Here is a 12,050-nt window from a genome sequence, read left to right on the forward strand (position 1 = left end):
CTACGTGCACATGTGGACAACGACCACAATATGGAAACACCACGAGAAATGCATTCTTCAGCATAAATGCAGATGCTAACCAAGCATGCAGTTTGCGGCCTTTATTTGACCACGAATGGCCCTCACGTAATGTTCTCAGTACGTTGTTAGTGTGTCGTGATTGGAACAGTGTTCTGTGTAGTTGTGGGTGCATTATGTCGAAGGTAAGTACAGGAAGTTGGGACATGGACAAAATGTTTGTGTTGGATGATGGTTGTTTCTGCAACCAAGGGAGCTGATGTGTTCGGTGTTTCAACAGGTACCATACAGTAGATTTATCTTGCAAATAGGGAAAGCAGAAGAACATCTGCTAGTCACAACGCTGACAACACTGTGTGTTGAGTGGTCGTGACAGATGGTCACTGAAGAAGTAGTGACGATACATGAGTGGACGACAGCTGCAAAAGTCACTGCAGGATCGAATCGCACGCGCGCATCCTGTCAGTACCAATACGAATGGAGCTTCTTAAGCAGTGTTTTGCAAGGCGAGCTTGAATTCCAAAACCACTGAGGCAAATGACCATAATACGAAAACGTGGTGCCGAAGACATAAAACATGGACTGTGGAGCAATGGAAAAAAGTCATTTGGTCGGATGAGTATTGTTACACATTGTTTCCAACTTCTGGCTGTTTGCTTCCCGAGAGTGAAACATGGCGAGGGTCCAGTGGTGACCTGGACAGCCTTATAGTGGTATTCCACAGGCCCCATGGTTACTCTGCAAGGTTCATGTACTGACAAGGATTTCTTAATCACGTCCATCCCTTGGTAGCTTGTATCCCAATGGAGATGCTGCATTCCAAGGCGACAGGGCTCCTGTTCTCGCAGCTCCCATTGTCCAGAAGCGGGTCTGTGAGCAACTTTCCAGGTCGTCAGTCACCATATCTCAATGTTATTTAGCCTTTACCACCTCTTTGGGAGTCGTTTTTGTATTCCGGTTGCCATGGCTTCATTTATCGATTGCCATTTTTTATTTGTGATTCACTATTTCCGTTTGGGTTTCCATATGATCATTTGGTCTTTTGGAGATAATGAGTTGTAGTGTGAATGCTAGAAAATGTAGTTCCAACTGGAGAAATCGCAACATTTGTGACATATTTTTCTGTTTGAGTTCAACAGAGGGATGGCAGTAGGGGATGCTGCCAAAGAACATTCACTCGGCGTATGGAGATAAGGCCTCTCCTTTGGGGACAAGGGTGCGTCACCACTTTCCACCTCGACCATCGTTACCTGTAGTTTTCACTATTTTGCAGAAAAAATGGTACAAGATTCGCTTGACAACCATACAGGGCCTGCCTGGAAGCTCTTCCTAATGGCAATGGATTCTTACAGTGTATTAATCATGATAATGTTCGTGATGTTTCATAGTTTTGTTAACCCCGTGCAATATCCATCTTGTATTGTATGTTATCCAGGGGCCTAGAAACGACGGAGAGGCTCCGTCCCCGCCGCAGCCGCAGTGGTCCACAACCCCATGGCGACTACCGCAGTCCACTCCACCCATTCGCCGCCCCACACCGAACCACTCTTTCAAGGCTATTGTGCGGTTCGGCCCCCGGTAGACACCCCCCCTCCCCCCCAACGGAACGTCTCACACCAGACGAGTAACCCCTATGCTACAACCAACTCAAGAAAGGGATGCAGTTGCCTGTTTCCAACTGTGCTTGCTCTGAGGTAACATCATCGCTTCCTGCATTATGAGTGTCACATTGCACACTACACCAAGTCGGTATTTTTATTTGAAGGGGCATGTAACACACTGTGCAAGTGCGGATTTGAGGGATTTTTAAGAAGCAGCTGATAAGGCCCTGTGGCTGAACGTACGAGGGCTGTTCGGAAAGTAAGAAACGATAGGTTGTGAAGTGGAAACCACGGTGAAACTCAAAACTGTTTTATTTGCAAAGGTTAGCTACACCTTCCAGCTACTTCTCTACACAGTCGCCGCTCAGATTTAGACATCTGTCGTAGCGTTGTACCAACTTTTCAATTCCCTCGCTGTAGAAGACAGCCGCCAGTGCTTTTTGACAATTTTCTACTCTGAACTGCAGCTCGTTGTCTTCGTCAAAATATTGTCTTCACAGCCACCGGTTCATTTGAGCAGAGATGAACCTCAGAGGTAGCCAATTACAGGCTGTATTGTGGGTGATCAAACACTTCCCATCGAAACGCTGCAGCCCCTGCAGAGTGCGGTCTAGAATTGTCATGTAGAACGAACCGCATGACAGTTATGTTATGAGGATTGCATAGCTTCAGGAGAAATCTTTTGCCAGGCCCTCATAACTTGGAGGGAGACGCTAATTTCCAACCATCTTCACGTTCTCACTGTGAGCTCAGAACTGAAAAGAGGGACACGATGCTATCGACGGGCATACTAAACACAGTACCCAATGCATCTGTCCAGAGCATCATCAGATTTTCACTGTATTTTCCATTTCGCAACCGATCGTTCCTTACTTTCCGAATAACCCTCGTACTTTTTTTTAAAGTGACAGCTATATAGTATCCCAAAGTTTGTTGTATTCTTGGTATTTGTATTGTACTACTCAATAAAATATTGGGGGAAGGGAGGAAGTAAAAAAAAAAAAAAAAAAAAGAAAGGTGGTCATATGCAATGGCTCTCAATTCATTAGCTCTGGTTCAATTTCTGCTGTTGCACTCACTTTTTAAATTTAACTTATTCCTCATAATGTTAAACTATTAACTATTAAATTTAAATATTTTCAAACCGTTCACTTCATGTACTTGAAATTGATACATTCAGTTTAGCTAAGATTATTACTCTCACAAATGAAAACTTTATAGGCAACAACATTGTAGTAGCACATTGGTAAAATTTTGCACTAGCTCCCACTTGAAGAAAATATGGACAGCAGTCGGTCCGTTTTAAAGTACAGAGTACAGCCACTCTGTCAACAAACTTACCTAAAAGCTCATCTTTACTCCGTAAGCCAAAATACTGTATGTTTAACAGTGTCCTTCTCTTGCAACCATTGTGTACCCCCTTTCCTGTGCTATGGTGCATGCGAAGAACGACCTATCGATAAATCTCCGTATGAGTCCTATTAGTCTGACTTCCTGGTCGATGTAATTTTTCGAGAGTGAGAGGTATGTGGGAAGAAGCAGTATCTCCCTTGACTCTTCTTGGAACATTGTCCATGGCCTCTCCATTTTCTTCTATCCACCACCAGGCGAGTTTATTGTAAATCTTGTAAGCATACAGCTGGCTAAAGCGAGGGATGATGTACCATTTGTTCCATCATTAGTCCTATTTTACCTACAGCACAGAGTGGAGGGAGAAGTTATCCACATTATAACATGTCCTCTGCTACTACCATACCATAACCTCAAAGCTGAAGGCAGTTCGCATAATGGAATTATTCTAATTCAAGTAATTATAGTATGAAGAAGCAGAGCAGTGTTACCCTCTGAGAGGAATTTTGTTATGTTGACCGTGTTGTACCTAACGGAGGTGGCTTATCGGAAGTGAAAGTCAGAATTACGTAAATATTTAAACAGTAACAAAAAATATTTTACCTATCTACACTATTCAAAGAATAAGGAAAACGGTCGCCAGCCTAATTAGGCAAGAGAATGATTGACATTCTTGTTCAAGAAAATAAGTTTGAGTAACTTTAACAGACAAACACAACCTGTACTTTGCCACACGCGAGTGCAATGAACTCCTGCATATGTTCGAGATTGGAGCTGGCAGATCATAACAAACTACTTGCATCAATATAACAGATAACAATACACACTATTACTTTCAGGGCTTATTCAAACTGCATGGTCTTTACAACATTACTATTAATATTCACTGTAGAATCGTAAATTGAACATAGGTTCAGTATTACTTTTCACACATTTTCATAGTTAACATAAAATTGTAAATGTAGTTCACTGCAAAATTATGAACTGATCACAGGTTAAGTCTCTCTCAGCTAAATACTTTTCTATTTAGAATGAAAGTTAAATGGAATTCACTAATAGATTAGTTCTCATTGTCTTTTGAATAAAGAAGTTACTGTTTTCATAGATAGTTGTCTTTCTGTTAATCGTTATGTAACATGAGCACAATAGGCAAACTATGAATCCTGTTACAACATTAATATGCACTTTTAATACACAAGAGCAACCCAGTATTGTACAGAATTTGACCTGAGTAGCAAGAGTAATTGAAATTTGCTATAATTAAGTAACTTTGTACATTTGAACTGCTTTCAGTGGAGGGGGGTCCTTAATCTTGACCACTGTTGCAGAGCATACTAAACACACTTTCAGTACACTAAAGAAACAAGCCCTTAACAAGTATGAGTACATAACTTTCCACAACTGTAGTTTTCCACTTTTACTACAGTGAGATACAAAATTAACATATTTATAAGATACTGACTCACCTTCCGTGATTTACAATAGGCAGCAATGTGATCATTTACTAAGCAAAATTTTATAAGCCTCCGTCTTAAGAACTTTTAACTTTTAACTTGGCAACAACATATTAATAAGCAGTTTTAATAGGAAAATTATTTTCTGCAAGCATCATTTACTTTAACTCACTCTCTTGCCACATTAACTTTAACTTTATTTTTACTATGTTCAGGAGGCATTAATTAGTTAAAACCCTCAGCTTTAATGTTCTTTCAATAAGGACAATCGGTAATCACTTTATTTCAACACCTGAGAGGTGTTATGATAAGCTAAAAAATCGAGGTAGGTACATAAATTCAGTTATAAATAACCTTATACTTGAGCACACTAACACAGCCAATAAGCTGATCCTTCACTGTACACTACCACAGTGTTCCATTACAGTGATTGCGCAATGTGGTGGCGATTGCATGTTGGTACGTGGAATTGCAGATAGAATTGCTGGACTGTCATTTCTTGGTGGCGATGATAGATACCAATTTAAGAATAGTTCCAGCTCTTTATCCATCCATCCGAGGCATTGGAAAGCGTCAGGAAAAGCCTCTCTCGGAACCAGTACAATATACAACTTTTACATGAGCAGTTCACAGTTTGGCAGCTCGGCTCCGACTGACTCTTAATCCACCTCATCTACCTATGCCAACCACAATTTGCGCACGCTACACAGTTCCGTTCCCGAGGGGAACCACAACACCTTTTACGTACAAAATAACTAAGGTCAGCAGTTTACATAACAGCAAACAAACATTTTAAATAAAACAGAACCTTTGCAGATATTAACATTTCTATAAAAAATTGTTTAAACAAAATTATTCATTCTCAAAGATAACCAAAGAGATTATGTAAGAAAGGCAAAACATACAATTTGCTCATAGATTACGCTTCCTACACTCTAAAAGACATCAATGTTTTTACAAAGAAAGGTGTATACAATTTTGTGTTATCGATTGAATCAAACACATTTACAGAAGCTCAACGATGTAACACGAAATAAAGCAAAAGGCAAAATAAATCGATAGAGCATTAGAGCTATGGTGTTACAACACGTTTGGCTTATTCGGAAGTGACGTCGAAGTGACGTGTAGCTCTGCAGCTGCACATATTGAGTAGGCCGAATGTGACGCTGACACCAACTTGTCCGATGGATTAGTGGGCCCACAGAACTAGCAAGAACAACAGCTAGATATTTCACTCACAGCAGATTAAGCTGCCCACTTAGATTACTGCCTAACTACACTCTCGGAAATAGCTACATGTTCAGAAATAAACAGCGAAATATTCATGACAAGTAAGAATATAAATGTAAGGTGTTCTGTCGGTTTCTCTTTAACCAGCCTCAGAAATCACGAAATATTTCAAAGTAACGACCAAATATTTGTGACTAATAAGTACAAAAATGTCATTGTTTGCCATTTTACTAGCAGCAATTTCATCCTTCGTTTTCTGACTAGACACAACTAACAAAAGCCAAAAGCCTCATTCATCGTATAAGAAAACGTACTTTGTAAGGCATCGGATTTTGTAGATGTCTAGCATGAAGTAATTAGAAAATGAGTTGCGTTTTAACTGCAATAAGTAATCGAGTTCAAGCTGTTTAGAACACTGACATATGTAGGCAATAAGGATGACGCTACTAATCGCTTCTATTGCATGCTCGTGGTATAATTGACAGTCAGAATAGGGTACAATATTTTTGTTGAGAAACCACAGAAAATGGATCCAAGCAATGAATTAGCGGAGCACTTCGCTGTGCGTGGCAGGGACGGAACAGCGTTTTTGTGTGGCCTTCCTCAGTGCTGTGTCTTCGGGGACGGCTGCTTTCCAGACCCAGTGGCACAGCAGGGAATGCAGGCCTACCAGCTGAAAGCCATCTCTTGTCAGTACACGTTTATCCGAGCTGAGGTCGTGAGAGTGGAGTGGGAAGCGAAGCCTGTTGCGGCGAAACGGCTTCAGACCAACCCCAGTCCAACGGCCACAGCTTCTTAAGTTCGAGAAAACCAGCAGGCATTGGCTCTCCTGAAGAATGGGAGATTCTCTTGCAATTTCCACCCATTTGCTACATGGACTTGTATGGACTGGCGGAAGGCTGTATGACTCGAAGCAAGAAGGAGGCACTCGTTTAGAGGCGAGCTCCGCAACTTGCGACGGGGCGGTAAATAAAGAAGTGCGGTTGCAGAGTTCACACGAACGTGCATATAAAAATGTTGCTTAAAAATGTTATTGCAAATTTTGGCTCTCACGTAAGTCTCAGGGGATGATTTCCACACTTGGTGCATTAATACACTGTTCCACACCCGCGCATTAGTTATAGTTTTTAAATTAATATTCATGAGTACAGTTTATGCTAGGGAACAAATTTTAGGCGATTATTATAGCAAAATCAGTTTTTCAGCACACAGTTCAATCACTATTTATTGACGTTGTCCTTTTCTTTCACATACTGAAATTAGCACTGGTGAGACGGTTTACAGTTTAACTTTAATAATAATTTGACTCCGAGCCCCAAATTGCAGTAATGTAGTCTGCTATAAACGAAAATTACTCTGTCATTTCGAACAAAACCACAAGTCCCACTGTCCTCTTTGTTCGAGCAGTTTTGGCTTGAAATCATAGATCGCCAGATGTTTACTTAAGCCGATGTATACCTCCCACACAAATAATCGTAGCACTTGCAGTTCACCAAATATATACTCGCACACTTGCACTATTAGACAATACTCTTTGTCGAAATAAATCGGCGCGAAAAAAATTCTCAAACGACCACATAGGTCACCCTCAAGTGGGGCTCGCTCGCCATCCACCCTCCAAAACGACTGACCCAACGACCGACCCCTGGCCAAGATGGCCGCTCGCTTATATAGGCTTAGACGTCAACGCCCCGCCCCCCCCCCCCCTCCCGGTTATGCAGGTACCATTCTCACCAGTTAAGGTTACAAATTTTGAGACATACATCCCTCGACAGAAATAAGTACACCATCGGGACCGCGCTAAAAAGTACATCTTATTTACTATTTCACATTAATTTCTAGGATTATTCTATCACCCGTAAATCGAGTTTCAGTTTTTGCAAAGTTTCGCCACTTGGCGCAAATTTGTTTGCTTACATCTGCAAAGTTTTAACATAGGACTGCATATAGCACCGTTTTTAGACGTAATCTATAGCGATCTATACATTGCGCTGCTCAAAATCTTTATATCTATAATAATTAATTAATTGTGGGTGATAAATGTTAATAATAATTTGCAAAGAATGAAAACTATTGCAAGTCAAGTGTATATCATAACTTAACTAGTTTAAAATACGTGTGATGCCACCCAAAATATTATATAGTGGCGTTCTTTACGTAATGAATTTTCTATTGAATTTTATAAACAGTTTTCCCTCAAACTTTGATTATTGCTTTTTACGGGCTTAATTATTTGTGAATCTTAACATATGACTACGGCACTCGATACGCTATGACGAGGCATTTTCAATGAGCGGACGCTCATCCCTGTTAAGTGGTTATTTACTATTTTTATTAATCTTTCGGTATTCCTGATATTAACCGATTTTGAGGTTACTATAATTTTTGCATGTCGTGACTTCAAATAAAGATCGATCTTTCAGAAGGTGCATATTGCTGACCACAATCCACTGCCACATCGCTCTTCACTGTAAGTTACATAGTTTTCGCGTAATGCGCGAAAAACCAAACAATGCCGCAAGGTGGGGGCCACGTGACCGCCCGGTGGCGGAGACCATCCCAGCGACCGTTGCAAATCTCGCGCGGGCGCGCCACGCGCTTCCGCGAATCGCACGCCATGTCGCGCGCTCGCTCTCCACAAAGCAGTCCTTGTACCCCAGAAATATTCATCTAGTAACGGGGGCTTGTACCGTCACAATCTGGACAGAAAATTTCTGTAGTTCTGCTGTTAGTTTTCATGCAAAGAACAATAGGAGTCTGAAGCTTCTGCGTGAACTCGAGTACTTGCGTCTGTGTGCGCCATCTTGAGTGGATCTATTCCGCACAAGATGGCGCAGAGTCAGATCAGCGTCTAAGAGCTTCTCTATGAAGCTCTTAGACTCTGATTATCCAGTAGATGTACCAGGGAGTCTCTGTGAATTGTATATTCGGCACTCTGTAAACAGAGTGGGGAAATTAGGATGTTCTGAGAGCAGTTGTACATCATAAGTGCTTTTTTATTCTCGTGTGCTTGCAGTGTGTGTGTGTGTGTGTGTGTGTGTGTGGTTTGAGGTTTCCGGGCGCTAAACAGTGTGGTCATCAGCGTCCAAACGCATAGAAACAGGAACACATGCGGCGAAGGGACGAAAACGGACAGCGAACAAGGCGAACGGCTAAAAGACACAGACCTGACGCAGTTCCAAATCCTCACATACAGAGGCAAAAGAAGACGAGAAGAAACGCACTATAAAAGGAAAGGAAACACAAGGAAACGAGAACAGAAATCGAAGTGAAACGAGTAGGTAATCGTGACTGGCGGACCTCTTACCTAAAACCTGGGTGAGCCAGTCACCAAGCAGCACATTAAAACCCTCTCCCTAAAATCCGAGGCAACAAATTGGACAGGACACAAAACCGTAAGACCTTAACCACAGTCGTTCCTTCGTATTGCAAAATAGAGGGCAAATCCGGTGGCAAGAAAACCACAGCCCTCTGGTCAGAGAATAAAAGACAGTCAACTAAAATGTGGCGGACAGTAATCTGCAGATTGGGGGGTCCTCCCGCCGCAGTAAAAAAGCGTGCGTTAAGGGACTGTGCCCGATGCGGAGGCGAGTGAGGAGAACCTCATCCCGCCTGCATGACTGGTAGGACGTACGCCGTGGCCGCGTGGTGGCCTTGACCAGACGCAACTTATTTTCACCGAATACCAGCCACTCCTCTTCCCACTGACGCATAACACAAAAACGCAAAAGGGAGGTAACAGCATGGAGGGGGACGGCACATTCCAGTCAGACCGTCTCTCTACATGGCCAGTGGGCAAGTATCTGATCTCACTCACGCGCGATTCGATACCAGAGCAGTTCACAGAGAGGAGATTATGGACAAGTGAGTAGGCAGGTGACTGGAACTGCAGCGAGCGCCTACCTGCGGTGCGGGATCCGCAATCAGAGATTCAGCAGCAGTCGCATTCACTGCCGTTTTGGATATGACGATATAGCAACTCAGCAGAATACAGGCGCTTAATTCAATAAATGCGTTGACTTCCATGGCATTGTGATCTATTTGAAAGCGGTCAGATTCATCTGGCAGTTGGTTACTTTTCTTTCTATAGCTCGGCGACATCCTTCTTTGTGAAAAATTAAATGGCGTTGTGCAGTTTATTTTAGAGGGCAACAAATTCAATATATACGAATTAATACGAGGTCAAACACACACACACACACACACACACACACACACACACACACACACACACACAGAGAGAGAGAGAGAGAGAGAGAGAGAGAGACAGATAAGGGTAACGGATATTCTTGTCAACCGATGCTTTTGATTGAATCGATACATTGCTTTTGACAATAAATTTTGAATGTTTTTATATACAAATACTTTTCTACTTCTTTATGATTTCCGACCTCTGCTTGTAGCGCACTCATACGAGAGCCCCATAATGTGTTAAAAACGTTAAGATGAACGAAAAAAGTATTATCGGCAATATGTGAACTTACTGTCAGCTCTGAAATACATGATCTTAACCACTACGCTATACCAAATACACTGATCAGCCTGAACATTATGACAATCGACCTACTATCGATATAATGCCGCCCAGGGAATGGCAGAGTCACCTGACTTCTTTTACGGAAGCTCGAAATTTAGCAGAACTTCAGTGCGATACGCTTAAAATGCTTTCCACAACGAAACTTTGTCTCGAAACCTGGCAGAAAATGCAAAGAGATTCCGATCGTATATAAAGTATGCTAACGGCAAGACAAAATCTATGCCTTCTCTGCGAGACAGCAATGGGAATACTATCGAGGACAGTGCTGCCAAAGTAGAGTTTCTAAACAGAGCCTTCCTTCACAAAAGAAGACGAATTAAAATATTAAAGAATTCGAATCAAGAACAGCTGCCAACATAAGTAACTTTAGAAGTAAATATCCTCGGAGCAATGAAGCAACTTAAATCAGTTCATAAAAACAAGTTCTCCGGCCCAGACCGTATACCAATTAGGTTCCTTTCAGAGTATGCAATCGCATACAACCGCTCGTTCTACGAAAGATCCGTTCCCAAAGAATGGAAAGTTTCACAGGTCACATCAATATTCAAGAAAGGTGGTAGGGGTAATCCAGTAAATTATAGACCAGTATCATTACATCGAGATGCAGCAGAATTTTGCAATATATATTGTATTTGAACATTATGCATTACATCGAAGAGTCAGTACGGATTTTGACGACATCGTTCTTGTGAAACACAACAAGCTTTTTACTTACACTAGGTGCTGAGTACTATTGCCAAGGGACTTCACATTGATTCCGAAATTCTAGATTTTCAGAAGGCTTTTGAGACTGTACCACACAAGAGGCTTGCAGTGAAATTGCTTGCTTATGGAATATCGTCTCAGTTATGTGACTGGATTCGTGATTTCCTGTCAGAGAGGTCACAGTCCGTAGATAGTTCAAATGGTTCAAATGGCTCTGAGCACTATGGGACTTAACATCTGAGGTCATCAGTCCCATAGAACTTAGAACTACTTAAACCTAACTAACCTAAGGACATCACACACATCCATGCCCTAGGCAGGAATCGAACCTGCGACCGTAGCAGTCGCGCAGTTCCGGACTGAATCGCCTAGAATCACTTCAGTCCGTAGAAACTGACGGAAATTCATCGAGTAAAAGAGCAGTGATCTCTGGTGATCCGTAAGGTACTGTTATAGGCCTTCTGCTCTATCGTATCTACATTAACGATTAAGGAGACAATTTGAGCAGCCGTCTTATGTTGTTTGCAGACCATGCTGGCTTTTATCGTTTGGTAAAATCATCAGAAGCTCAAAACAAACAGCAAACGCTTTAGAAAAAATACTCGTATGGTGTGAAAATTAGCAGTTGACCCCAAATAATGAAAAGTGTGAGGTCATCCACACGAGTGCTACAAGGAATCCATCCAACTTCCGATACACGATAAATATGTCAAATCTAAAGCCCGTAAATTCATCTAAATACCTAGGAATTATAATGAAGAACAGCTTATATTGGCAAGAACATATAGCAAATGTGGGGAAGACGAACCAAAGTCTGCTTTTTATTGGCAGAACACATAGAAAATGTAACAGATCTGCTAAAGCCGGCCGCGGTGGCCGAGCAGATCTAGGCGCTTCAGTCCGGAACCGCGCGACTGCTACGGTCGCAGGTTCGAATCCTGCCTCGGGCATATGTGTGTGATGTCCTTAGGTTAGTTAGATTTAAGTAGTTAAGTTCTAGGGGACTGATAACCTCAGATGTTAAGTCCCATAGTGCTCAGAGCCATTTTTGATCTGCTAAAGAGACTGCCTACACTACGCTTCTCCGTCCTCTTTTGCATTACTGTTGCGCCATTTGAGATCCATAGCAGGTAGGATTAACAGGGTCCAGCGAGA

Source organism: Schistocerca cancellata, chromosome 2 (assembly GCF_023864275.1).
Source record: "Schistocerca cancellata isolate TAMUIC-IGC-003103 chromosome 2, iqSchCanc2.1, whole genome shotgun sequence".
Taxonomy (NCBI): domain Eukaryota; kingdom Metazoa; phylum Arthropoda; class Insecta; order Orthoptera; family Acrididae; genus Schistocerca; species Schistocerca cancellata.